This window comes from Mauremys reevesii, unplaced genomic scaffold, assembly GCF_016161935.1.
Source record: "Mauremys reevesii isolate NIE-2019 unplaced genomic scaffold, ASM1616193v1 Contig83, whole genome shotgun sequence".
NCBI classification, from domain to species: Eukaryota; Metazoa; Chordata; order Testudines; family Geoemydidae; genus Mauremys; species Mauremys reevesii.
In genome coordinates, this window is record NW_024100899.1 from 84199 (window position 1) to 96513 (window position 12315).

The window sequence follows — 12315 nt, forward strand, 5'->3', positions numbered from 1 at the left end:
TTGCAACTAGCAAGGGATGTTAAGAGTAACAAGAAGGATTTCTTCAGGTATGTTAGCAACAAGAAGAAAGTCAAGGAAAGTGTGGGCTCCTTCCTGAATGAGGAGGCAACCTAGTGACAGAGGATGTGGAAAAAGCTAATGTACTGAATGATTTTTGCCTCTGTCTCCACAAACAAGGTCAACTCCCAGACTGCTGCACTGGGCAGCACAGTATGGAGAGAAGGTGACCAGCCCTCTGTGGAGAAAGAAGTGGTTCGGGACTTTTTAGAAAAATTGGAAGAGCACAAGTCCATGGGGCTGGATGCGCTGCATCCAAGGGTGCTAAAGGAGTTGCTGGATGTGATTGCAGAGCCATTGGCCATTATCTTTGAAAACTCATGGTGAATGGGGGAGGTCCTGGATGACTGGAAAAAGGCTACTATAGTGCCCATCTTTAAAAAGGGAAGGAGGAGGATCCAGGGAACTACAGGCCAGTCAGCCTCACCTCAGTCCCTGGAAAATCATGGAGCAGGTCCTCAAGGAATCAATTCTGAAGCACTTAGAGGCGAGGAAAGTGATCAGGAACAGCCAGCATGGATTCACCAAGGGCAAGTCATGCCTGACTAACCTAATTGCCTTCTATGAGGAGATAACTGGGTCTGTGGGTGAGGGGAAAGCAGTGGATGTGTTATTCCTTGACTCTAGCAAAACTTTTGATATGGTCTCCCACAGTATTCTTGCCAGCAAGTTAAAGAACTGTGGGCTGGATGATTGGACTATAAGGTGGATAGAAATCTGGCTAGATCGTCAGGCTCAACAGGTAGTGATCAACGGCTCCATGTCTAGTTGGCAGCCCGTTTCAAGTGGAGTGCCCCAAGAGTCGGTGCTGGGGCCGGTTTTGTTCAATATCTTCATTAACGATCTGGAGGATGGCATGGACTGCACTCTCAGCAAGTTTGCTGATGACACTAAACTTGGAGGAGTGGTAGATACAGTGGAGGGTAGGGATAGGATACAGAGGGACCTAGATAAAGAAACCTGATGAGGTTCAACAAGGAGAAGTGCAGAGTCCTGCACTTAGGACGTACGAATCCCATTCACTGTTACAGACTAGAGACCGAATGGCTAGGAAGCAGTTCTGCAGAAAAGGACCTAGGAGTTACAGTGGACGAGAAGTTGGATATGAGTCGACAGTGTGGCCTTGTTGCCAAGAAGGCTAATGGCACTTTGGGCTGTATAAATAGGGGCATAGCCAGCAGATCGAGGGATGTGATCATTCCTCTATTTGACATTGGTGAGGCCTCATCTGGAGTACTGTGTCCAGTTTTGGGCCCCACAGTACAAGAAGGATGTGAAAAAATTGGAAAGAGTCCAGCAGAGAGCAACAAAAATGATTAGGGGGCTGGAGCACATGACTTATGAGGAGAGGCTGAGGAAACTGGGATTGTTTAGTCTGCAGAAGAGATGAATGAGCAGGGGATTTGATAGCTGCTTTCAACTACCTGAAAGGGGGTTCCAGAGAGGATGGATCTAGACTGTTCTCAGTGGTACCCAATGACAGAACAAGGAGTAATGGTCTCAAGTTGCAGTGTGGGAGGTTTAGGTTGGATATCAGGAAAAAACTTTTTCACTCACAGAGTGGTGAAGCACTGGAATGGGTTCCCTAGGGAGGTGGTGGAATCTCCTTCCTTAGAGGTTTTTAAGGTCAGGCTTGACAAAGCCCTGGCTGGGATGCTTTAGTTGGGAATTGGTCCTGATTTGAGCAGGGGGTTGGGCTAGATACCTCCTGAGGTCCCTTCCAACCATGATATTCTATGATTCTATGACTTCTGCGGGGGGAGGCATGCTGGACAGCGCCAAGGATTGGGGAGACAACCAGGTGTGAGCCCAGGGTGCAGAGAGAGCTGGGGGAGGGTCTGTGTGTCTGTAACACTTCCCTGTCCACTCCCACAGATGGAGTCCAAGAGAGATAGGAAGGAGAGGACGAGAACCCCAGTACTAAAGAAAAATAAGGTGCATCCTAGCTGGACCTGGGGCTCTGTGGGGTTAATACCAGTGGAAGGGACAAGAGTCTCTTGTGCAGCGTGACTATGCTGGGTGCAGGAGCAGTGGGGTGCTTTCCAATTGTAGCTGTGACAACATCATGCAAAGGGGGTTCAGGGTAAGCCCTGGGGTGTGGGTGATGCGAGAAGGAGAGCCTAGCCATCACGGCAGATTGTGATGATAACTTTTGTTTTTCCCTCTTGTGTTGTGTTTGGCACCAAGGGGAAAGAAATGTGGGGGTGGAGAGGGAGGGGAAGAGGGGAAAGAGTCCAGCCCAGTGGTGAGATGGAAAACGAGTGAGAGCAGAAGCGTTGTTGATGCCAGGCAAGACAATCACCAACGAAATCATGCTGCCCGAGCATGGTGAGATTTTCCCAGGGCCCCCCGAGTTGCCCGAGGCCCCTGGGCATGGGCCCCCTGTGCGTTAAGCCGCCACTGCAATGGCTGCAGGGCTCAGGATACCGCTTCCCAGCATGCCTGGAATGCCGGGCGGAGACGGAACATGCGGGGAGCTACTACCAGAGCCAATCAGAAGTCAGCGCTCGGAGACAAAGGGGTCAGTTTATATTTGGTTGTTGGCTGTTGGTGGAGTGGAGCAGAGGGAGCCAATCAGAAGTCAGCGCTCGGAGACAAAGGGGTCAGTTTACATTTGGTTATTGGCTGTTGGGGGAGTGGAGCAGAGGGAGCCAATCAGAAGCCAGCGCTCGGAGACAAAGGGGTTGGTTTCCATTCGGTTGTTGGCTGTTGGTGGAGTGGAGCTGAGGGAGACGCGTCACAGCCTGGGAGGTGCCCATTGACACTCAGACCGAAGACCCGGTAAGAATCCCTTTTGCTTGTTTTCCTTGTGAATTTCAAGCCGGCCAAGGAGCACAGGGCAGCATCAGCCCCTAGAGAACTGATACTCAACTCCCATTCTGCTGCGCAGGGGCTGGGAGGGAGCTGGTTGGGGCGGGTCGGGCCCCTTGTCAATGCTGTGATTGTTGATGGGTTACTAGTCTAGTTGCTCCTGTTCTTTCCTTAACCCCAGGCCTTTCTTCCCTCTGCCCAATAAGCTCCCTCACTTGTTGTGTTGTTACTGGGAGATTGTGATAGATTTGTACCCTTGTGCCTGGATGACAATCCTAGTCTGTTATTGGGCACCAAACACTTCCCCAGGGCACAACAGCCCTTGTGACTCAGGCACTAGGAGGGGCCCCCTGGGGTGGAGTCAGCAGGGGCCAAGAGAGTCCTGCACTTCGGACGGAAGAATCCCATGCACCGTTACAGGCTGGGAACCGCCTGGCTAAGCAGCAGTTCTGCAAAAAAGGACCTGGGGATTACAGTGGACAAGAAACTAGATATGAGTCAGCAGTGTGCTCTTGTTGCCAAGAAGGCTAATGGCATTTTGGGCTGTATAAGTAGACGCATTGCCAGCAGATCAAGGGACGTGATCATTCCTCTATTCGACATTGGTGAGGCCTCATGTGGAGTACTGTGTTCAGTTTTGGGCCCCACACTACAAGAAGGATGTGGAGAAATTGGAAAGAGTCCAGCGGAGGGCAACAAAAATGATTAGGGGGCTGGAGCACATGACTTATGAGGAGAGGCTGAGGGAACTGGGATTGTTTAGTCTGCAGAAGAGAAAAGTGAGGGTGGATTTGATAGCAGCTTTCAATTACCTGAAGGGGGGTTCCAAAGAGGATGGAGCTCAGCTGTTCTCAGTGGTGGCAGATGACAGAACAAGGAGCAATGGTCTCAAGTTGCAGTGGGGGAGGTCTAGGTTGGATGTTAGGAAACACTATTTCACTAGGAGGATGGTGAAGCACTGGAATGGGTTCCCTAGGTGGAATCTCCATCCTCAGAGGTTTTCGGGCCCGGCTTGACAAAGCCCTGGCCGGGATGATTAAGTTGGGGTTGGTCCTGCTTTGAGCAGGGGGTTGGACTAGATACCTCCTGAGGTCCCTTCCAACCCTGAGATTCTATGATTCTAAGGACCCAGGTTCCATTCCCCCTGAGGCAAGACAGGCCCATTGCTGAGAGGCTTTGTTGCCCCAGACTCACGGCTGCTCCTGCTCAGTTCCAGGATGGACGTGCTGAGAAGGTATCTCAGGAGGAAGGTGGCCCTGAGCCAGAGGGGACCAGCTGCCAGCGTCCCCAGACAGAGAGCTGCCCCTCCATCCGCATGGCATGGGAAGCAGGCCCCGGCCACCCCAGGAGATGGTCCTGCTCGGCCTTGCTCACTGGGAGGAAACCAGCCCCCAGGGCTGGTGCTGAGCAGAGAGAGACAACATCCAGGCCGAGATGGAGGTGGCCTAAGTTCAATCTGGGCAGGCAGGACTCAGCCCATGGCAGGAGCCAGGCAACGCAGCTCTGGGTTTGCTTCTGCTGGAAGGCCTGCCCTCATCCCAGCTGCGTGGGCCAGCAGGAGGCATTCCCAGGGCAGGAGCTGGGGGATCGCTGCCTCAGCTGCTTAACTGTTGCCGGAGAGGAGAGCAGCTACTCTCTGGAGGTTCTCTGCAACACGGAGGCTGAGTGGTCCTCCACTGCAGGTGAGGAGACCCCCTGGGCATGGGGAGGAGCAAGGGCCATTAACACCCAGTCTCTCTGCAATGGGTCCTGGGGCTGAGGGGTGTGTGAGAGGGACACTGTGGGGATCTCTCTGCCTTTCGATGCTTACATGGGAGGGAGAAACATTAAATCTGCTCTCCCATCCCTTCTCACTGTCCTTCCTCTTCCCCCCTCCCCAGCAAGAGTCACCCTCTGCCCTTGTCTCTCTGATGCAGAGACCCCCACAGACCAGTCAGAGAAGGACTTTGCCCCTGAGGAAAAGACAGAGGAGGATGAAGACCCTGACACAGAAAGAGAGGAAGAGGAGGAAGATCTAAAGACAGAGGAGGAGGAGAAGCAGGAAGAGCAAGTCCTGATTAGTGAAAAAGAGGAGGAGGTGGAGGAGCTAGTGATGAAAGAGGAGGAGAACATTACCACTGAGGAGGAGGAAGACCTGGACACAGAGGAGAAGGGGGAGGAGGAAATATCTATAGAAGAGAACAAGGAGGAGGATGAGAACCTGTTTGCAGAAAAGGAAGAAGAGGAGGAGGAGGAAGAGGAAGAGGAGAATGTGTCTGCAGAAAAGGAAGAAGAGGAGGAGGGGGGGGATGTGTCTGAAGAGAAGGAAGAGGAGAATCTGACTACAGAAGAGGAAAAGGAGGAGGAGAACTTGTTTGCAGAAGAGGAAGAAGAGGAGGAGGAGGAGGAAGAGAACGTGTCTGCAGCAGAGGAAAGGAGGAGGAGGAGAATGTGTCTGCAGCAGAGGAAAGGGGGAGGAGGAGAATGTGTCTGCAGCAGAGGAGAGGAGGAGGAAGAGAACTTGTCAGCAGAAGAGGAGGAGGAGGACCTCTGCACAGAAGAGGAAGAGGACTTGATCACTGAGGAGGAGGAAGAAGAAGGTAAAGGAAGAGGAAGAAAGGAACACCTGATCATGGAGCAAAAGGAAGAAGAGAAGGACCTGGCCATGGAGCAGGAAGAGGAGCACCTGCCTGTGGAGGAAGAAGAAGAGGACCTGGCCACAGGAGTGGAGCACCTGGCCATGGAGCAGGAGGAAGAGGAGGAGGACCTGGCTCCAGAGGAGAAAGAGGAAGACCTGGCCATGGAGAAGGACCAGGCCACAGAGGAGGACAAGGAGGATCTGGGTCAGGAGGAGGAGAAGGGAGAGGACCTGGCAATGGAGGAGGACGAGGATGTGGCCATGCAGGGGGAAGAAGAAGAGGCGGAAGAAGAGGTAGAGGACCTGACTATAGACTAGGAGGACCCAGGAATGGAGGAGGATGAGGATGTGCCGATGCAGGGGGAAGAAGAAGAGAAGGAGGTGGACCTGGCAATGGAAGAGTAGGAGCAAGAGGACCTGGCCAGAGAGGAAGATGAGAAGGAGGAGAACCTGGCCACGGAGAAGGAGCAGGAGGAAGAGGACCTGACCAGAGAAGAGGACGAGGAGGAAAAGGAGGAGGAGAACCTGGCCACAGAGGAGAGGGAGGATCTGGCCAGAGAGGAGGAAGTGGAGGAGGGGGAGGACCTGGCCATGGGAATGGAGCACGTGGTCATGGAGAAGAAAGCAGAAGAGGACGACTTGGATGAGGAGGAGGATAAGGAGGGCAAAGCCAAGTCCTCCTCCACCTCCATGGCCAATTCCTCCTTGCCCAGATGCATAATCCATTCCCATTGCCAGACTCTTGCCCGCGGTGACAATGAAGGAGCAGGAGAACTTCTGGGCTGCACAGTCGGGTGTCACGGGACGTCTGTGGGAGCCATTGACAGTGTGTTCTGTGTGGGCCATTTTCCTTCTCTGACCCAGGGTTCTCTGCTCCCAGAATCTCAGCCAGGAGGCCACCCTGCAGAATATGGCCCGCAGTTTGGTGATGGGCTGCAGGAGTCACCACGTAGCTGTGCAGCAGCCATAGCACCTGCATTGACCAGGGACCAAAACCTGCAGCCCTCACAGCCCAGGCTGCCCCACGGATGGCAATGGGAGTGTAGCCTGGGCAACTAGCTGCTGGGCCAGGGCATATAGAGAGGACTCAGAGATGCAGCAAACCAGTGGGCAGAGAAGTGAAGGAAGTAAGGGAAAGAGGAGAGCGAGGAGATCGGGGGAGCTGCTGCAGTCAAGGGACCCCAGCCAGAAGAGAGAAGCTGGGTGGGTTAGACACACAAAGTCCTGCATCTTGGCAGGGGTTAGACTAGATGAACCTTGCCAGAGGCGGCGAGTTATATGGGCCTGTGGTGCCCGGGCTCCAGCAAATTCAGGGCCTCGAGGGGCCCGGCTCCACCAATGTTCAGGGCAGGGTTTCTCCCCCAGCCCGACCTGCCACTCCCACGTGCCACCCCCAGAGCATCCCCCGGCCCTGCCTGCCACCCCCACGTGCCTCCCCCGGCCCTGCCTGCCACCCCCACGTGCCTCCCCCAAGCGTCTCTGCCTGCCCCTGCATCTCCACACTGTGCTCCTCACTGGCCGCTGCCACTGCAGGCTACAGGGGAGCGGCGCTGGGGCAGGCTGAGGCGGCTGCTGCGCCTGTGGAAGTAGGAGGCGCATGGCAGCCTCCCGCCCCCACCAGGTGACTCCAAGTCGAATCTGAGGGGAGGGGCTTATCCCGGTTGGACCTCCTGAGCAGCAGCCTGGTGGGGCCTGGGTGAGTGTCTTGTCCCTGGGGGGAATCCTCCCCTCTTGCCCCCCACCCCAGCCCCAGGGCAGCCTTCCTGCTGCACCCCAAACTCCTCATCCCTGGCCCAGACCCACACCCTGCACCCCCTCCTGCACCCCAACGCCCTGTCCCAGCCCAGAGCCTGCACCCAACACTCAAACCCCCTCTCACACCCAGCCCCCCAAACCCCCTCCTGCACCCCAAACCCCTGTCCCTTCCCAGACTCTGCACCCAGCCCCCAAGCCCCCTCCTGCACCCCAACCGCCTGTCCCAGCCCAGACCCTGCACCTAGCACCCAAACCCCCTCCTAGAGCTTGTGCCCCCTTCTGCACCCAACCCCCAACCCCCTGTCCCAGCCCAGACCCTGCACCCAGCACCCAAACTCCCTCGTTTGTACCCTTTTCTGCTCCCAAACCCCAACCCCCTGTCCCAGCCCAGACCCTGCACCCAGAACCCAAACTCCCTCCTAGAGCTTGTACCCCCTTCTGCTCCCAAACCCCAACCCCCTGTCCCAGCCCAGACCCTGCACCCAGAACCCAAACTCCCTCCCAGAGCCTACACCCCAAACCCCCTTCTTCACCCAAACACCCTCCCTGGACCTTGCAGTGCCTTCTAACCTGATGGGTCTATAATTCTTTGATTCTAGCATCTGTCACCTCAAAAGAAGGGCTGGCGTGTCTGGATTTCCTCCGCATCCTCTGCAGTGAAGACAGAAGCAAGGAACTTTTTTAGCTTCGCCGCAGTGGCCTGGTCTTCCTGGAGTGCTCCTTTAGCACCGATTGCCTAGTGGCTTTGCTGACCGTTTGGCAGACTTCCTGCATCCCATGTACCCCCTCCGCAAGCAAAAACAAGGAGCGCCGCCCCCCTCCGAGCGTCACACCGCCCAAGGCCCCGCCCCCGAGCGTCACCCAAGCCCCGCCCCCCAAGCGGCGCCCCACCCAGTCCCCACCCTGAGCGGCGCCCCACCCACGTCCCCGCCCCCCGAGCGGCACGTCGCCCAAGTCCCCGCCCCAGCCGAGCACCGCCCAAGTCCCCGCCCCCCCAACACGGCACCACACCTCCTAAGACCCGCCTCCCCCCCGCGCCGCCTGGCCAAACAAAAAAAATAAAACCAACCCCGAGTGCCCCCTCCCAAGGTGCCGCCCAGCCCGTGCTTGGTAGGCTGGTGCCTGGAGCCGGCCCTGATCCCATGTACTTAACAACCCTTTGCTGTTAGTTGTTGTGCCTTGGCTAGTTGCTCTTCACGTTCATTTTTGGCCTCTGCCCTATACTTTTCATTGGACTTGCCAGAGTTTACGCTTCTTTGTCTTTTCCTCACTAGGATTTGACTTGCCAATTGTGAAAGGTGCCTTTTAATGATCTTAGAAAGGCTCTAGCGGCTGCACCAGCGAGCCTCTCCTAAACAAGGCCTGCCATTTTACTTGCACCTGGCAACTACTCCAGCAAGCACTGGAGCTGTTTTGCTGCAAAACAAATTGGCCAGGTGAGACCGATGGCCTATGGTTCCAAAACTCTCAGTGAGGTGGAGGCGAGGTTTTCAGCTTGCGAACGTGAGGTATTCGCCCTGGTATGGTCCCTAACACATTGGGAATATTTAAGTGGCACAGCTCTCATTGTGGTGAGGACATGCCATACTCCAGTAAAATATGTCATCTCTGGAAGAATTAATGAGGGAAGGGTATCCTCTCCCCGGCTGGCGGGATGGACTCTAAGTCTGGTCAATCGGGATATTCGTACTGAGAAGATCCCCCCCATACGAGAATCCTTCCCTATGCTCCGATTACCGCAGGAGATGAGCACGAATGTCCGTTGCCAGATCCTGATTTAGACTTACTATCTCCATTCTTCTTAGCAACATCCTGGGAAGAAGTACAAGGAAAAGGGTTAACACTCTGGGCAGTTGATGGGAGTGCTTGTCACCACGAAGGGCATCCTGTTGCAGGGTTTGCTGCAATCCAGGAGGGGACACAGCAAGTGGTGCAGGGTACGGTGAGGCCGCCGTCAGCACAACCTGCACAATGAATTGCGGTCCTGGCAGTATCGTCTGGGGTAGCACCTGAGGAAAACATCTGTCTGTGTTCTGCTTCTAGTTGGGTGGTTCAAGCCCTTCCCATCTGGAAGAAAAGAGTTCAAAGTAAAAGCCCATACGAAGGGGGTCGGTTCTGGCCACGCTTGACAATCAGGCCAATCAGCTAGCAAAACAAGCTGCTAGGTTAGGATCAGCATATACATGGGATAAGACCCAATTTCAGCTGCTGTAGTTAAGATGCCGTCTCCAGATGTGTCAGCAGGCCATGGCATCTTGACCCTGCAAAAACAGGATAATGATCTCCAAGCCCTTTTAACAGCAGGGAAACATCAAGGATATGTAAGGACAAAAACGGATTGATTATAGCAACATCACCAAACTGTGAATTACCTGTACTGGTTATGCCAATAACTCCACGAAAAGAACTAATAACTGTAGCTCATGGCCAGGGACACTATGCTGCGTCCAAAACTTTGGAACGGGTGTCTAAGTGGCGTGGTTGCCTAACATAAAGGAGGAAATACTGGAACAAACCTTTTCTCGATTTGGTATCCCATCAGAAATAGATTCAGACAGAGGACCACACTTTGTGGGTGAAGTCACAAAAGCGCTGTGTGCGGCCTTAAACATCAAACAGCGGTTGCACATAGCTGCTCACCCGCAAAGTCTGTTATCGTCGAGAGGCTAATAGAGCCATGAAAACTGCTCTTAGAAAAGTAATAGATGTGCAAGGAAGGGATTGGGATAGCAAACTCCCATATATCCTAGCGGCCATGCGATCTACTAGAACTGTGTGAGGGTTTTCACCGCACGAGATGCTAACTGGGAGAATTATGCACACCCCTGAACTTTAGTGGGTGGGAGGAGTTCCACCGGATGAGTACCTTCCCAGGGTGCAAATAGACTTATACATGTCACAGTTGCTAGACACCATCAGCAGTCTTCAACATCGAGTAGCTCCTCAACTAAAAGCTAATAACCAAGTCATTAGTGCTTGGTTAGGCCACATTAATGATGTAGGATGGGTGGTTGGTACAAAGGTAATGTTTAGGTATTATATAGAAAAAGGCCATGTCCTTAGTCCTCGTTGGGTGGGTCCAGTTATCATAACAAACGGAGCAAGTGCCTCTGTATATCAGGTTCAAATACCAGCAAAGAAGGGGATCAAATTAAAGTGATTCCATAGCAGCCAGGTAAAGGAATGGAAAGGAAATCAACCCATTTAACTGTGCCAATCATATTTTCTCTTCCATTCCTAGATCGACATGACCGCCATCATCCTATTCTCTATGTATATAGGTTGCACTGTATTTGTTAAGGTTTGGTTAATTGATTTGGTTGAAGGTGACCATCTGTTCTGTATAACAGGGAGTCATTATGCCACAGAGGATCCCATGGCCACCCTGGATCCTTTGGAACAAAATGACCCCATTTCTGTTTTAATGATCAAGGAAGAACCGTGCTGTGTGCTCAAGTGGGTCAAAGAAAGATCGAACAAGGCAGGTATATTTCAAGCAGTAATTTCAGAAATGTGCCTTAACTATCAGGCTGCACCTGTGGGATGCAGAGAAAAACAGAAATGTCATGTAAGTGGGATATAGTAAAACCTCTTTTGGGAATTGTACCAAACTTAGGTGCCCAACAGTTCTCAGATTTGCGGTTGCATTAAATTGAAGTACCTGAGCATGTACCATGGGGTGGGTTTCTGGAAATATATCAGCTCCTTGGGTTCATGAAAGACCTAGTGCCATGTTCAGAATTAGTACTCCAGCACAGTCCTTCCTTCTCGGCTCTCAATGTACTGTTGTATCCACACCTTCTTGCGATAGTTCGTCTATGCAGGGAAATGGATGTAAAGCAGGAAGAGTCTTTTCATTGTAAAACTTTCTACTGCAGTAAGATCAAGGTTAAATTTTCCGTAAATAGTTAGACTTGTATAGGAGGTTTAAAATGAATGTTACAACGGCAGACTCTGGTAAATGGTCTATGGTAGGTCCGTATGGAATAAGAGTATACCAATTTGTTTTGGTTCTTCCTTCTCCTATTCCTAGTTTAACTGGTCCCGTGGTAATTAGGGAAGAAGCAAATCAAACAGTTATTACACATCCCCAGTCTGCGATAAGGAATGTTTTAATCAGCACTACCCCTCTGTAATACTATGGTTGTATTTGGGTTCAATGCAAATTTTTCGCCATGTGACAATTTATTCATCGGGTGGGTCATAATTTGGCAAAGCCACAGGTGTCGGCAGTTACATCTTTTTAAAACAGGTGTAACACCGACAAGAGGGGGAAATGTTAATTTCAGTATACATGTTTGCCGAATTATTCTGTATAAAAGTTAAAATAAGTTCTGTAAATCAAAAGGCCATTTTGTTTTGGTAAAAGGACAAGGCGACCTCCATTGGGGGTCAGGTTCTTGTTCCTCAGTACCTAGAAAAGGCGGGAAAGTGGGAAGAGCAGGAATCTGACCTTGCCCAGCAACAGCTCCCTACAGAGACCAATGAGGGGAGGGGCCAGGGGCACTGGCTCTTGAGCTTTTGAGCTGTCAGAGGTGCAGGTGGCTGCTCTCTCTCCTGGTGCGGTACAATCTTGCCACTGGCTATGGGCCTGCAATAGCTACTTACTAATTAAGTTGGGGTTGTTTGTTTGTTGTTTTGGGAAAGCAAACTTGCATACACGGACCTGGTCCGATTAGTTAGATCAATCGTGCACTCAGGACGACGCAAAGCGGGTTAGGTGGGAGTTAAGATAGGGATACGTACCTGTCTGTTTCATCTGTTGTCCACGGTCAGTGTTCACTACTGGCTTCTCTTTTCTGGATCCTGCACCCTTTATCGCTGATGTCTGTAAAGATAGAACATCTTGTATTATAAGTGCCTGTGTGTTATTCCGAATCTCCAGAATCAGTAATCCATTCCCCTTTCCATTCCTTCCTCTCCCCTTAGCAAATAAAGTGTTGTTGTTTTATTTTATAGCTTTGTGTGTGTGGAGTTCATTAAAGTCAGCTCTGATAGATGGCCTTAAAAGGGGGACTCAGCGGAGATAAACTGTAAGGCTCCCGAGATCTTCTGATCAGATCGGCCTAGAGAGA

At 52.4% G+C, this 12315-nt stretch overlaps 1 long non-coding RNA gene across 2 annotated transcripts; it reads right to left on the reverse strand.

The window, feature by feature from the left end:
- Positions 1-8676: 8676 nt before the first annotated feature.
- Positions 8677-12053, reverse strand: LOC120394908. 2 transcript variants are annotated; one of them, XR_005592431.1, is made up of 4 exons: positions 11987-12053; positions 10902-11056; positions 9250-9307; positions 8677-9052 (listed from the first exon to the last, which is right to left on the reverse strand). It is a non-coding gene; the product is annotated as an uncharacterized LOC120394908 (long non-coding RNA). The 2 variants fall into 2 exon arrangements; XR_005592432.1 differs by lacking the exon at positions 9250-9307.
- Positions 12054-12315: the final 262 nt, after the last annotated feature.